The 15,287-nt window shown below is 45.3% G+C and overlaps 1 protein-coding gene and 2 long non-coding RNA genes across 3 annotated transcripts in view; all 3 read left to right on the top strand.

Moving 5' to 3' along the window:
* Positions 1-8,648, top strand: part of LOC140631259 (uncharacterized) — a 43,349-nt gene extending 34,701 nt beyond the window's left edge. The window contains exon 3 of the long non-coding RNA XR_012028899.1: positions 6,986-8,648. This is a non-coding gene — a long non-coding RNA (uncharacterized lncRNA). The remainder of the gene's footprint in view (positions 1-6,985) is intronic.
* The window catches only part of OPCML (opioid binding protein/cell adhesion molecule like), a 1,082,947-nt gene that overhangs the window by 245,757 nt on the left and 821,903 nt on the right, over positions 1-15,287 (top strand). The window lies entirely within an intron of this gene.
* On the top strand, positions 13,141-15,122 carry LOC140625720 (uncharacterized). The gene is made up of 2 exons (XR_012025049.1): positions 13,141-13,325; positions 13,838-15,122. It is a non-coding gene; the product is annotated as an uncharacterized lncRNA (long non-coding RNA).

Here is a 15,287-nt window from a genome sequence, read left to right as displayed (position 1 = left end):
GACTCAGTGGAAATCTTTCCAGAAATCTCCACCCACCCTGTCCAGCGCATCTCCAGAGCAGTGTCTGGCAACCCTAATCTCCGACGGGGGTGATGAAGCAACTACACCCCAAGGTTCATGCTCACTGGGCCCCTGTTACCTTCTCGGGACGGCCTGCAGAAGCTGGATCCTTGTGCACCTGCTGGGCCTTCTCACCCCAAGTGGCAATGACGGGGGCACCAGGGCGGCTTGGTCGGGGACGCGTCTGCCGTGTGCTCGGGTTACGGCCCCAGGGTCCTCGGGTCGAGCCCCATGTCTGGCTGTCTGCTTCTCCCTCTCCTGTGTGCTCTTCTCGCTGTGCTCTCTCGCTCTCTCTCTAATAAATAAATAAAATCTTAAAAAAAAAAAAAGTGACAATGAGTTTACTGTCGCTGCCGGCCGTGAAGAAAAGGGAGTTGTGCCTGTGACTCGTAGGCCCGCAGGCGAGAACCCCAGTTCCCACCCTCACCCCGGAGCCGCCGGTTCTCAAGGCCTGGAACAAGATGCCTGTGTGTAGGGCCCGCCGTAGGGAGCCAGTTCCCCTCCTCAGATCGCTCGCTCGCTCATTTCCTCCGGGCCCCATTCACGGAAATAAGAGGATCTTTGTCGTTCTATACGGACTGTGACGTGTGTGGCCTTTCAAAGCTGGATGTTGTTCAAACGGCAGGGCCCGGGGCCAGCGGGCCGTGCCAGGTTCTCGTCGTCTTTACCCTGGGTGCCCGGGTCCCTGCTAGTGTGAGCTAAGGCATGAGGACCCGGGGAGAGGCTGCTGGTGGCGGGCCTGCCCCCGAGACACCAGGGCAGCGGGGCCAGCTGAGCCACCTGGGCCACCAGCGGCTTTCGACCGCGGGCTTTCTCAGTCGCCCCCGATTCACACCTGGAGCGACCCTGAGGGCCAGTGGGCTCGTCCAGAGATCAGTGGGCTGGAGAGGCCCGGCCTCGTATGTTCCAGAAGCTACCCCAGAGGTGTTTGGCGGCACCGATCTCCCGGAGGAAGGGGAAGGAGGAAAGAGTGAGGCAGGTAGGAAGAAGACAGGAGGAGGAGCCCCCGCCCCGAGTTTGCGCTCCGCGACAGCCTCCGGGCCGTGAGGGGTGGGAGGCACGGTCACCAGCAGAGGGTGGTCCCGGGGAAGAGGGGACCCCGAGGGGGACCCGGGTTCCAAGCCCAGTTCTCCTGCCGTCTGGGCGGCGGGGGGTGGCCTCTGGGAAAAGCACTCGCAGCAACAGAACTGCAGTTTCTGCTCTGTCCTCAAACAAGAGGGGACCTTAATCCTGCTCGTTCTAGAAGCTGCTTGTGCAGTCGCCCATTCCCCGATGGTGGGGGCGGGCAGCTCTCCTAGCCTGGGCATGAGCAGGGAGGCCGGTAGGCGTGGAAGGAGCTCCGGCCTGGCCCAGGGGCAGCGGGTTTGGGGGGGCTCCGGGGACCGGAGCGCGCTCGCGGGGCAGGTTGCAGGTGCCACACAGCAGAGAGGTGCCCCTCGGCAGCCGTGGCCCGTCGCCCCCGCTTCCTGTCCCAGGGCTCGTGCCCGTCCCTCTGGGCGCCTGGCTTGTTCCTAGGCCGCTGGGCCCCGCTCAGACCCGCCGCCTCTCGCACACGTTTCAGATCGTCCATCCTCAACACAGAAATACAACCCACAGGGACACAACGTCGGATGCTATTTTAGTGCCTGGCTCTGTCCACTTGGGTTACCAGAATCTCCACTTGAGGAGTTAAGTAGGACGGTGGTGGTTCGGAGCCGTCACAGATCAGCGTGCGAGGAGCTGATTGTTAGATATTCAGGGATTGTGTGGCCCGGTTTAAATCTTTGGCAACTTCAAATTGGCCCTAGTGGGAGTATTTACTCGGAGAAAAATCAGCAAACAGTACAAATCAGAGCTTCCTTCCCTTTTTCTTTTTCTTTTTCTTTTTTTTTTTCTTTTTTTCAGAGCACTGGTTTACCAGCCTACCACTGGATAGAACCCACTTCATGTAGGTGCTAGTTAATAGGATTTACCCACAGGACTATTTCACAACCAAGGTATGGGGAAGAGTTGAAGCAATGCAAACTAATCCTATAGAATATCAGTCGTTCCCAAACCTCAGCCATTCCCGAGCCTCCCACTCTTCCATATCGATACGTGACCTTTCTCAACATGCTTGCTATTCGCTAATTGAGAGCTATTAATTTTTTCACATTTTTAAATTTTTTTCACATTTATTTTAATTTTTTTCACATTTTTTTTATTTATTTTTTTGAACATTTATTTTTAAAGGAATTTTTCTTACTGCTGTAAGCGAATAAAACAGTATCTGTGTTCTAATTGTAATAAATGAATGACACTAAGACAACATCATAGAAAAGCAAAAGAAAATAAACTCAGATATATACCACATAAAATCATCCCACACGCCACCAGAGGCGTACACAATGAAAAATAAGATCATAAAATGAGTTTCTGTTATAGTCTCCAGTGTCTTTTCTCTAAGGAATGATCACGGCTAAGGTCACGGTACATATGTCAATGGATATTATATACACATTATGCACCTATAGTTAAATATACGTTAATCCAAGTGCATTAGTTGTAGATATGAACTCACTTAATCACTGTAAAAAATTCTATGAGGACAGTATTGTCATACTCCAGAGTTACAGATGAGGAAGCTGACCACGGAGAGTTTCAATAACTTGCCCGAAGTTCATGGCTAAGCCAGGATGGAGCCCGGGCAGCCGAGCTCTTTGGCTTGTGCTTTTCACCTCGTGCTGTACTCAGCAACTTCTTTTAAAACTGAAAATACAATAAATAAATAAATAAATAAATAAATAAATAAATAAATAAAACTGAAAATACATGTATAAAGTAAGTAAATAAATAAATAAATAAATAAATAAATAAATAAATAAATAAATCTGAAAATACATGTATAATACTAGGATTGCTCCCAGTAATCCTGAATCTTGGAAGACCGAGAAAGCTGTCCCATTAAAAATAAAAGCAATATGATTAACAATATATATTTATGATTTAGGCTTTATAGCTTTGCTAGCAAAAGAATAATAATAATGTCCACCAGTAGGTATGTTATGGAAAGTGAGATGGAAACGGAGAGAAGCCTCTGTTCTTTTCACTGTGAAGAATTACAGGGCAGCGACATGAAGGTGAAGCAGAGCAAAGCCTTATTAAGGTGTCCTCCGAGGGAGGGCAGGCCGGTCCAGAGAGACAGCGGCCCTGGAAACTCTGGACTGTGGGCTTACATCAGTTGTTCTGCCCGGTGGGGCCTAGGATCACAGCATTCGAGTGACAGGCCTGGATTATTCAATAATTAGCCAACTAGACATGTTGTTTCCCAAGATGGATTCAAAATACCTGCAGCGGGTAGGAAACCACACCATCATTTCTCTTGTAGACACGGGACAAATAAAAACACGCTCTGCTTTCTACACATGTGTAACAAACACAACAACCGAGCTGATCCTCTGCTGGGGGTGCCGTACGCGCCGACCCACTGCTGGATGGGGGGCGTGGGGTGGTCCCCGGGGGTGGCTCCCCCTCAGGACGGCTGAGGTCCATCCTCCTGTCACCCGTGCCCAGCCTCCTGCCCAACAGGAAGCGGAAGGATGAATGAGGTTATACTTACAGCCTAGAACGTATGCAGCTTCTAAGAGAATAAGCTCAAACTAGGCCAGATAATTTGGAGGGATTTCCAAGGGGCACTGCGGAATAAGAAAAGCAGGATGTAGACAAAAACTGTACGGGCATCTCAGTTTTATAAAATACACACTGGGAGTGTTCTTTCCTTGCGGCCCTAGGTGGTCTCCGCCTTGAAAGTGTCCGCCCCGTCGCTAAGCGGGGAGCAGCAAGCTGTGCGATTTCTGTTTCCCACCACTGCTGAGTATGAACATGGTTTCCTGTCACCTCGCCATTTGTACTTGTTCTGTGAATAATCCGTCGCACATTTTTATTCGTTTATTAATCACTTCTTTTTTGAGTTGCAAGAGTTCTATTCTTTTTTTTTTTTTTTTCATGTATGGCCTCTTCTTTGTAAGTCTCTCTCTTTTTCCAACAGATCTTTTATTTGTCTTTTGACTTTGTTACAAAAGTTTCAGATTTTCATCTAGTCCCACCTGTTTATCTTCTTTTAAAAAAAAAATGTTTTCCATCTCAGGTTAAAAGTAGAGAAAAGGATAATCAAAGAGACGCAAATGAAACCTTGGCTGGAGGGAGCCTCTCTTTCCTAACGAGACCAGGAAGGAATGAAGGAATCCCCTTTCCGTGCCATACTCTAACCTGCCCTATAAAACACCATCAAATCCCCTTTGCTGGCAAGAGGGGTGACGACGTTCCAACTTAAGCATTCTCATGCCCCAGCTGTGCACTTCCATTCCAGTCTCCCCACTAGCCTGTCCCATCACTGGACAAGCTTCCAAATAGCATGAGAAAGGAAGGTGATAGGTTGAGTTACATTAGCATATTGATGGCACAGCACTCCTTGTGTTTTATTACCCTAATTAGATGGGTATTAGGTTATATTTAAAGCTTAAATCTTCATTATATCCTATTACTATTGTGGATTTTTAAAAATCCAACATGGCTTTGAATCAAGGTAGATTCTTAATTTGGCTTCCTCGCCTATTATTTTGTCTGCTTGCCAGATTCTTCCTACTTTTTGAACTCAGTGCTGTATTTAATGGGCTCGTCAAACATAGAGTTAATCTAGTGTTCCCTATGAAGATTCTCTGGGGCCTCATGAAGGGGTGGGAAGCGGTGGTTCTCCGGCCCCCCTCTGCTTTTGCCATCTCCAGTACACTTCCGCATAGCTCAGTCTCCCTCCAGCTATCCCTGCACAAACACATGCCCAAGCTTGAAGCCATGGGTTCACCTGACTCCCCTTCCTTCACCTCAACCGTGTAGGAGTCCGATGCAGTCTACGGAGACCTGTGTTCTCGCTGGCTCCTCTCCTCTCTTCTCTGGTCAGGCTCTCTTGGGCTAACCCTCGGCTTCCCGGGCCTGGACTAGCATAATAGCATCAGAGCTCAGCCAGTGCGCCGCGCCAGTCTCCATCTGCTGCCAGAGCTGGGCTTCTAGAGCGCGCATCTTTTGCCATGCTTCTTTGAAGAACCTAGAGGTGCGTGGAGGATAGAAGCCAAGTTCCTTGGTGCGGTTCCCAAATGCTAACCTGATCTGATCCCAACTTAACCTAAACCATCTCACCCTCGTTGACTGTCCTGTAAACAAATCCCTGGTATGAGTGTAGATTGAGGTGTGAAACAGCAAATCCACACCTCTGGTGATTTCTTAACGGGGCTGCTCTTGCTTTTCCTGCTGCCTGGAATGTCCTTTTTTTTCCCTCTGGCAGATTAAATTCTAGTTGGCGTTTAAAGCCCAACTCAAGTGTCACCTCCTCTCTGAAGCTTTCCCAATACCCCAGTGAAAATGAAGTCCCCCTCCTTTGGTGCTCCTTGACAATTTCTAATACCCTTATGCTAGCATCATGTGTTGTATCTTGGTGCGCTGAGGCGTTGTCACTCAACTGATTGCACATCTTTGAAGGGAGAGCCAACACCACGGTCATCTCTGCAGATTTCGCCCATAGCACCATCGAGTGTAGTTGTTCCTCAATACAAGTATGTGGAAGGGAGGAGGTAGAGAAGGAGTGAGAGAGGAAGAGAAGAAAAGCAAGGAAGGAATGCATTTATCCTTACACAAATACTTCCCTGGACTACACATAGCTTGTTTGCTTCTTGCTTGCTTGCTTTACTTCTTTATTTTCTTATTTATTTAAATTGATAAAATGAGCACTACTAACTGCGGAAATTCAAGTTTTGCTTGTTGTGAGGATTTTAAAAGTGACTTTGCACTGTATCGAACATGGTACTATTTGTAAAAGTAAAAGGTTGCTTATCATTATCTTCATCACTAATCACACGATCATTTTGATTTTTAGTAATTCCAGTTCTGATTCTAATGCATACTAAGTGTAAGAGCAAAGAAGGGTATTTGCATGGAACCCTGGGTTACTGTGGTCTGTGTGCTTTGCTGTAGCTTATTAAGAAACTGGTCCCGGGGACACCTGGGGGCTCAGCGGTGGAGCGTCTGCCTTCAGCTCAGGGCGTGACCCTGGGGTCCTGGGATCGAGTCCCGCATGGGGCTCCCCATAGGGAGCCTGTTTCTCCCTCTGCCTGTGTCTCTGCCTCTCTCTCTCTCTGTGTCTCTCATGAATAAATAAATGAAATCTTAAAAAAAAAAAAAAAAAGACCTGATCCCTATCCCTTCTACCCACTCCCCTACTCAGCAAACAGGGAAAGAAGAAAAGGCAATGATGCTGGCACTTTTGATGAGGAGCACAGGGGAATGGGCAGAGGCCAGACAGGTTTCATGGAGCAAAGCCCGATAGCTAATACTAATGAGATTCCTAGGGAAGATAGCCAGAATTAAAAAACATTTAGGGCAATGCTGAGAACTGCCTGAACTAAGAGAGTTAATCAGAAATGGGACCTCCAGAGGTTTGCCTATCTCCCAGCTAAACATTACAGCACCTATCAGGTGACTTCAGTTGCTGATGGGTGACAGCTTAATTTACAAGAATGCCGAGCAACAGCAAATTTGAAAATAAACCAAATACACACTTTATAAGGAAAAGGAAATGTGATTCTGAACTCCATCTCATAGTTTCCCTGAAGCTTTACCAACCTTATAATTAGATGATACCTAAACTGGATGAAACGTTCATATTAAATATTATGAGAAATTTATTGGAGATTGTGCTATACCCCTATTTATATTTCTGGTCTAACTTGTCTCTCTTACATTAGTAGAGAATATCTGTGCGTGGATGTGTGTATGTACTTTAGAATTTCCATTAGGAATTATTTCTGATGTCTTAAAAAAGATTAACCTTGCTGGTACCTAGTATAATTTATTTTAAAAAATGGAATTCTACCACTGCAAAGGTTTTAATGGGTAGGCTTTTTTGGTATCCTTCCAGAAATCTCCCTGCCCGAGGCTGCAGTTTTCCTAAAAGGCTCCCTCCCTGCAGATTCCAGTGGAAGCTCGCCTGCACAACAGCTGTGAAATCCGACCAGTACTTCTCAATAGAATCACTCTCAGACAAAAGATGGGACTCACGACTACATGAGCATTTTGAGCAGTCTGAAATAACTTGTTTTTGTTTGTTTGTTTGTTTGTTTTTTAATAACATGAGCCTTTGCATACCTTCGCTGCCCACCCTCCCTGGGCAACCAAGAGCCATTTTGGTATTCTAGAAAGACAGACAAGCATCAGCCTCCATGTTAAGGATGGCTCACAGGACCAAGAACCTAGCTCCTCCTAAAGCCTAGTGCATCTTGGTTCTCTGAGAAATGGTTTTAGCAAACTCTTTGATGCTGACTTTTCTGAGAAATGGTGATTCCATCAATCATATTTCCCCCTTTACACAAACCTGAGAAAACTCTTCCGGGGTTTCCAAAAATACAAGAGAAGAGCTGGTTCGCATGGGCACTTGAAGGGCAGAAGGTGAAGGAACAAAGTTGAGAGTCCCTCAGCTTCACCTGTCACTTGCCGTCTCACAGAGAGGGTGTCTGGCTATTTTAGCCTCATCAAGACTGTCCTGGTGTTTTCTAACAGATTCAGAGAGGCCTTGGTCCTCTCAGTTCTTCTAATAAGTGCCAGGAGAGAGCTGGTGACAAGAATGCCATGTCATCTGCCACTGGGGCGCACAATTGGCTCTATTTCCGTCCCTATAGATTCTTGTCTGTGTGGGGTGGCACGCCCTCTGCTCTAGCCCCAGTCCTGCCTTCCAATCCTCTTTTATTTTGTCCTGTAAAATGGTCCATGTTCAAAGCCGACATGTTTTAAATGATCTCTATACAGAGTCTTTCGTTGAAGCCCACTCTCCAGGAGCATGTTTTATTGAGCATCCTTGAGGTTTCCTGTCTTTGGTGAGGAATTTCCTTTTCCAATAATCTGTTAACAATAAGCACGTGAGTATGGAATTTCCCAGAAAGAACTGATAGAGTCTCTAACGTGGGTTCTTTACTCAAAGGACAAAGGCATCCCTTATTTCCAGTGGACACCTACCTTTTCCCCAAAGGCATGCTAGGGCCCTTCAGGCCCAGTAGGTGTGTTGCAGGAAGCCAGTCCTCTCCTGCTCATGCAGTATTGTGCTGGCAGGTGCAGCAGAGATGAGAAGTGGAAAGAGAGTAATTGCAGGACCAGCAATCATGTTGAATTCTAGAGGTCCATTGCTAATGATAGTCACGGTGATTAAATTAAAGAAGAGCTGTCAACTACAGTTCTTTCTTTGCTCTTTAAAAAAAAAATGTTTTCTTCCCTTTCAGGTGCCCTATTTATGAGCTCAAAAAAATTGTAATTAAGGAAATCTCTCCTGATTTGGTTCTTAGTAAACACTGTATTCTTTCAGTCTAATCGAGATAGGACTAGGGCGATGTTTTTGTTTGCTCTCTCCGTTTACTGTCACAATGAACTATGTTAAAAATCGAGTTTTCCAAAAAGACTTTTTGTTTGATTTCCTTGTTCTTTTCTTTTCTCCTTCTCTCCTTACTGCTTCCTTTCCTTCCCTTCCCTTCCCTTTCCGTTCCGTTACTTTCTTCTTTCCTACTTTCACGGACTGAAAACCTATTTCACCCAAACCCTGGATTGGTAGTTTGACTAATATAGAATTATAGTCATTGTTCAAAAAATAATGAAAGATTCACTCTTTTGTAAACCTCTTCCTTTTTAAAGTAAGTGGTTTATTGAATTATGTCCTAAGTGTACAAGAGGACACAGATTATAAATATTAAACTTAAAGAAAAAATTTAAAGCTAGACATACCTGTATTACGACCAAAGAGGAGCTTGGGGTGGCATGGATGTGTTTGCTTTATTACATTTTGAGCGTCGATGACGTGTGCTGTATGAGGCTAAAGCTGAGTTGGTGACTTGGTTGACTTCCTTCATTGCCCCTGGCCAGGGAAGTTGCGTCTCTGGGAGTTATAGGATGCCATTTCCCAAGCTCAGGGTTGGTAATCTGACCTGTGTTGCTTCTTCTTGGCTAAGTCCTGATCTAGCTTCTCCTCAGGGTCCATTTTCTCTTCATCACGCTTCTGACAGTCTTGCTCAGACTGTTGGACTGCCTTCTGGCATTGTTATGCGGAAAAATTAATAAGCGCAGTCATAAAGTGCTTTGACATTCTAAAGTGCTATAGAACTGCTTAATGATGATAGAATTACCATAGAGCTGTCTGGTTCCAATCACATCTTCAGAGGGATCCTAGATTGAATTGACAGTTTTGGTAGGTGAGGTTTAAAATATATGAACTGTCAAAAAGATCAAAAATGGGTGGTGACATTGTCAGCTTTCCCTCCATTGCCTTTGTCTGGATTGCCTCAACCCTATTGTAAAATCTCTTCTAGAGCAGAGAATGCATCAGAAAGTCTGTTCAAGAGTCAAGTGGGGACAGGTCACTAGCTATTCCTGTTGCAGTTTTGCTTGCATAGGCTCTGGGTGGTTTGGAGAAAGGAACTAGAAGGGATCATTGATTTTATGATCAGCCCAAACGTCTCTACAGTGTTGGGTAATGAAATCCTGCCATTTTCCCAAAACATGTTCACATCCGGGGAGATGACACATTATAGCACCTTAATCCCATAATTTCTCTTGAATTCTACAGACCTTCACCTTCATGCCCCTTCAGTAGTCCCTTTCATTAGGCCGCTCTGCTGGCCACCTCCTGGAATTGGAAACTACTTGAAACTTCTGTAACTTCAAACTCCACCCTTGGACACTGTCATTCCGTCTTTCCGAGGCCCTTGATCTTCTATCCTATCTACAACTCTTCTATCAGATCTAAAAGTCCTCTGATTATTCCCTTTTGTCCAAATCTACTGGCTTCCTCTTTGTTCCACCTAACTTCTTTATCCATCTTAGGACACACTCAACTTACCTACCACCATTTCCTTTTGCCACAAGTGCCTCAAACAACCGCATTGCTGAGCCCTTACACCACCCTATCTTCTTTACCTTGAGGATCCTAAGTACTGCTGCAGGGAAATTATTTAGCTGTGTAGACTGGTATCCTTATGAAGTTATAGCTGGAGGCTAAGCTGTGCCCTTGGCATTTCTTGGTACTCCTCTACCTTGACTATTTCATCCTACCGGTCCCCTCCAGCTTCCTACACACTTTTTTCCACTCTCAGCAGATGGCCTTGCCCCAAGTTCACTGATGAAGCACTCAATCATGTATCACTCCTCTCAAGTTTTGCACCTGCCTCACATTGAAAAATGTATCTGCATCCTTATCCCCACCCCACTGCCTTCTTCCCTTCCACCTTGGTTGAAGGGGTAGCACTTGTTCTGCTTACAGGTAAGCTCTACTTCATGTGGACCCCACTCCATTAATGAACGCATATGCTCTATTTTTATTTTCAAAATCATTTATTTAGCCATTGTCTTAAAAAACAAAACAACGGTATGCTCAAGTCTCTCCCATCTTTGCAGAAATCTCCCTCAACTGTACTTCTCTTGCTCTTTGACTGGATAAAACTACATTCATTATTTCTGTTTTCTCACTTCCTGGATACTCCTCAGGCTACAGAAGTTTAACGTCCCTATGTCCTTGTCTGCTCACGTTCCTTTCACGAAAATCAGAATGGTCTTCCAATGCCCAAGCTCATACTCCTCTGATTTTATGTGTTTCTCTGGCATTAACGTGATCAACTATTCCTTCTCTTTTCTCTTCAAAACTCAGTCTCCTTTAAGATTCTTTTGACACTGTTTTCGAAAAATTGTACATTTCTGGATAAATATCCATCTCCCCAATTGTAGTGTGTACTCCGTAGAGGGAGACATCATGTCTTTCTTGCTACACAATTTGAACCTACTGCTGAGCACACATATTAGCTTTATAATTTATGTTTAATTGATGGACTGGATGCTTTCATGGAAGATGTACCATCATTCTTTTTCCTAGTGTTTCTCTTGCTTTTCTGGGCTCTCCTTCTCAATTTCCTTTTGTATGTTAGTGTTTTTAAGGGTATCATTCAGCCTACTCTTTCTTACTCCTGATCGCATGTTTAAACAATGTATTCTGTGGCCATGGTTGGAAGTGCTCACTTTTTCCTGTGCTTTAACCTTAGAGAGCTATCTTCCTACTAGATATTTCATTTGGATTTCCATAGATACATTGACTGGATCTCCACCAAACTTGATGTCTTCATCTCCCTCTATTTTCATTCCAATCTTATAGTCCAGATCATGGCTGTTGACATAATGGACAATGCCACAGCCCAAGAGGCCTGGCAGTCACTTTAGATTACTACCTGTTCTTGTCCTCCATGTCACTACGACGACTACTACTGCTGTTCCTACTACTACCACCACACCCTGGCAAATCTACCTACTTAGATTTTAAATTTGTCCTCTCTTCACCACTCCCAGTGCTCCATTTTCTTTTCGTTGTTAGGATTTCTTGGCTGGAAGATGGTTTCCTAATTGGTCTCCAAACTTGCTACTGTCAATCTCTTGTCTATAGTGCCATCAAATGTGATTTTTTTTCTGTAATAAAATTATAATTCTATAATTCCTTGCTTTGAAAGATTGAAAAAAAAATTGAAAGACTTCTGAGTACTTCCTGTGAGAAATACAAAACCCTTGATAGCATTCAAGTCCAGCATAAATTTGCCTCCACCAGAATCGATGCCCTGTCCTCACCCCGTGCGGGACTGCTGAAGGCCTTCATGTACTCTCATGCTTCCCTTCACTACTGACCTCCACCAGCTTCCTTCCTAGAAAATTTCTCTTGCTTCATAATTTGCATTATGCACATCATCACCTCAGGAAAGACTTTTCTGAAAGAGCCCTCCTTTGTACTTCCATAGATTCCTTCCTCCCCTACTATTTTAGTGATTATCATGTTATTTTCTATGTAACCTGTGTTTACCTCTATTCTTCTACTAAACTGTGAACAATTTGAAGGCAGAGACTACATGCCCCCCCATGCCTAACATACATGGTATCCATTATATAATAAGAGTTTAATAAATCTACATTAAATGAATTTTAAATTCTTCATATTTGTTCCATATTTGTGTGAAATAATTGGGCCATTTTCCCTCAAGCCTCTTAATTTTGGGGGAAAGAACTGCAGTTGTTTGGGGCAACAGAAAGAATGCATGCTCTATCATGATTGGGCTGTGGGAAAAATGTGTTGGAAATTCCAATACATTGGTGTCAAGGTTTTAACTCAGAGACTCCAAGACTCTTATTCTTTCCGGGGACCCACAAGCCACACTGGGTGCCCATGTGATCTTCCATATTAATGGCCAAGTGTAATTCTCAGCTGGTTTCTCTTACCATTCAAGCTTTGGAAGGCTTTGACCTGCCTTCTCCAACAGCCAGCTGGTGTGTGCTTAGGGAATAGAGACCCATTTTAATACTGCTTTAAGAAAATCTGCTGTGCCTAAAAGTACCTAAGAAATAACCCTCAAGAATTCTGAACTATCCAGAAATTGCACATTCCTACCTTTACTCTTTCTCAGTCATGCAGACAGTTGAGCACAGACTATCATTAAAGCAACATCTTGTTCTGTACAGCCACATACTCCAGAGAACTAGAGGAGGGGCATGAACCTAAGATCTGACCACAACTTTTCAGAAAGTCACATCTTCTACAATGATGGACTTACTTTAGTATCAACTAAGTAAAATCGTAAGGAAGAGATGCACCCGGGGCAGTGCCTCACATCCTTCTGAGTTACTGCAAAAGCACAGAGTTCCCAGGCAGTGGGACCGTGATTGCTTGTTGCCTGACAGGCTGCAGGGTCTCTGGGAAGCACTCATCTCCCTGACAGCCTCACAATCTATATTTACCCCAGAACTTTCCTGCTCTGGGCCTCATGCGTTCAAAAACACCTTCTTTGCTATTTTGGTAGGTTAACTCATTGGCTGTGATCGTGTTGGTGGTTAACGGTACCGATAACTAACATTGCTGAGTGCTTGGCAAATACCCAGAGCAATGCATAAATGCTCTCCTTCTGTCCTACCTGAGCCCTTTCAAGCATGTCCGTGCATTGTTATTTCTGCTTTTTCAAATGGATAAATTGAGATATAAAAAGATTAAGTAGCTTGGCTGAGGGCACTCCACTGCTAAATGGTGAGCTGGAACTCCAAGCCAAGCAGTCTGATTCCAAAGTCTGTCTTTACTCTCCAGATGCTGTGTGTACCACACCTGTGTCCTCTGAATTCCTACTGTCAGCACCTGGGTGTCTCTGCCTAAATATGAAGCCCACCCTTTCATTGATGGAGCCCACTCTGTCCCCAGGAGGCAGGTCAGAAGGGCTGGGAGCTAATGTGATAACCCCCCCCCCCCCACTGATGATGGCCACTGTGGGTGTGTACTCATCACTGCAGCCCTCCCCTGCCTTCGGTGGGGTACCTGAGGTGTGGGTTTTACACTGGCCCTCAAGTTCCCCAAATGGGCTGAAGCCTCATCTGCTGGCAGTGGTCGCCTTCCTTTCCTTGTCTCAAGGCCCTGCTCCCCCACAGGTGTTTTCCTTGACCTCTCAAATAAGCAGTCTGTCCTTACGCCCTTATCTCAGTGACTGCTTCTAGGAGAATCCAAACCAAAGCAAATGACTTGCTGTGTTAACCACTCCCAGGTCCCCCGCAAGGCCTCTCAATGCCCTAAATAGAGCAAAGCAGACACTGACACGGGGCCTTTGAAGCCTGTGGGAGTGTCTGGCTTCTCTGTCTATCCAGAGCCCTGGCTCTGCCTTTCTCTGCCTCTCAACATTATCTACTTTTCTCCCTTTCTCAAAGCAGCTGTCTGGTCCCTCTACAGGGCCTCCTCACCTTGCTGTGAACACATTTGCAATAAGCCACTGCACCTCGCTCCATTGCACCTGGAAGGATAAATGGTTCTCACCTCTTGTCCCCTGGATCAAGTTATTTGGCGGCTGGTTATTGCAACAAATATAACTGCAGGTGAAAGTGGCAAACCAGCCCAGCTCTGCTCGGTGCAGCTCGCCTGGAGGCCCAGCCCACACATTTCCAGGAAAAGCTCTCTGCATCCCCGCAGCAGAAACCCTGCTCAATTCACCTCATTTAGCAGAGTGACTGAGCGCCTCTGGGTTTTGGGAACTGTACCAGACACTCTCTCAGGCTTGTACCTTGTGTTCGAAAACAGTTGCTTTCAAGAAGATCTTGTTTGCCCCAAGCCCAGGGCTCCTGAAAGTTTTTACTAGATTCTGGAATTTCACAAGAATCTCCTTGCTCCAAGCAATCACCTGCAGCCAACACAAGATGTGCTCCCCATCCCCCTGGCACAGAGATTCCGGGGACAAATAAAAACCAAGAGAAAAGAAAGCAGAAGCAACGGACCGAAACTTGTTTTGATTGTACAGTCGGGTTTTGTTGGACTTCTGTTTTACTCTAAAAAAAAAAAAAAAAAAAAAATGTACCCTTACTTCTTTTGAATCTGGAGATTGGGAGAAGTTCAAATGTCTGTCGTCACGTTAAGCTTGAGCAAAAAAGATGAAAACAAACAAAAATAGAGAGCACATCACAAACGTGCGAACGATATTCCCTGTCTGAAAGTAATAGGTCAGCTTCTTTTTTTCTTTTTCTTTTTTTTATATTTTAGGTCAGCTTCTCAACTAAGCTCAGCTGGCATTTGCTGTACATATAGAGCGATCATGTACAAAGCACAGTAAGAATCATGTTAGAAGCAGACTGTCCCCTCCACAAGGCCTATGCTGCAGCCCTAGTCTCCGGTACTTCAGAATGTGACTGCGTTTGGTTATAGGGCCTGTAAGGAGGTGGGTGAGTTAAAAGGAGATCTTTGGGGCAGGCCTCATCCAATCTCACTGATGCCCTCAGATGAAGAGGGAGAAACACCGGGGACGCACACCGAGGAAAGACCGTGTGATGCCACAGGGAGAAAGCAGCCGTCCCCAAGCCAACGAGACAGGCCTCCGAAGAAAGCAAACCTCTAACTTTGGACTTCCAGCCTCCAGACCCGGGAGGGAGTAAATCTCTGTTGTTCAAGCCGCTCAGTCCATGGTATTTTATTATGGCAGCCCCAGCAAAATAATATAAATCCTCTATTGTGAATCGGGGCACCTGGATTAGAATCACTCTTTGATCTTTAGAATATCGCTTTGTCTCTCGCCAGCTCGGCTTCTCCCTCTGATAATGTAATTATATTATTCTCTAAAGCTTGGTGGAATGACATATTTACAAAACGTGTCTGAAGGTACCTACCCAGCACACAGGGTTTTCACATGGGTGCT

Source organism: Canis lupus, chromosome 3 (genome assembly GCF_048164855.1).
Source record: "Canis lupus baileyi chromosome 3, mCanLup2.hap1, whole genome shotgun sequence".
NCBI classification, from domain to species: Eukaryota; Metazoa; Chordata; class Mammalia; order Carnivora; family Canidae; genus Canis; species Canis lupus.
The sequence above is the reverse complement of the archived record's forward strand: the minus strand, read 5'-3'. Positions and strand labels throughout refer to the sequence as shown.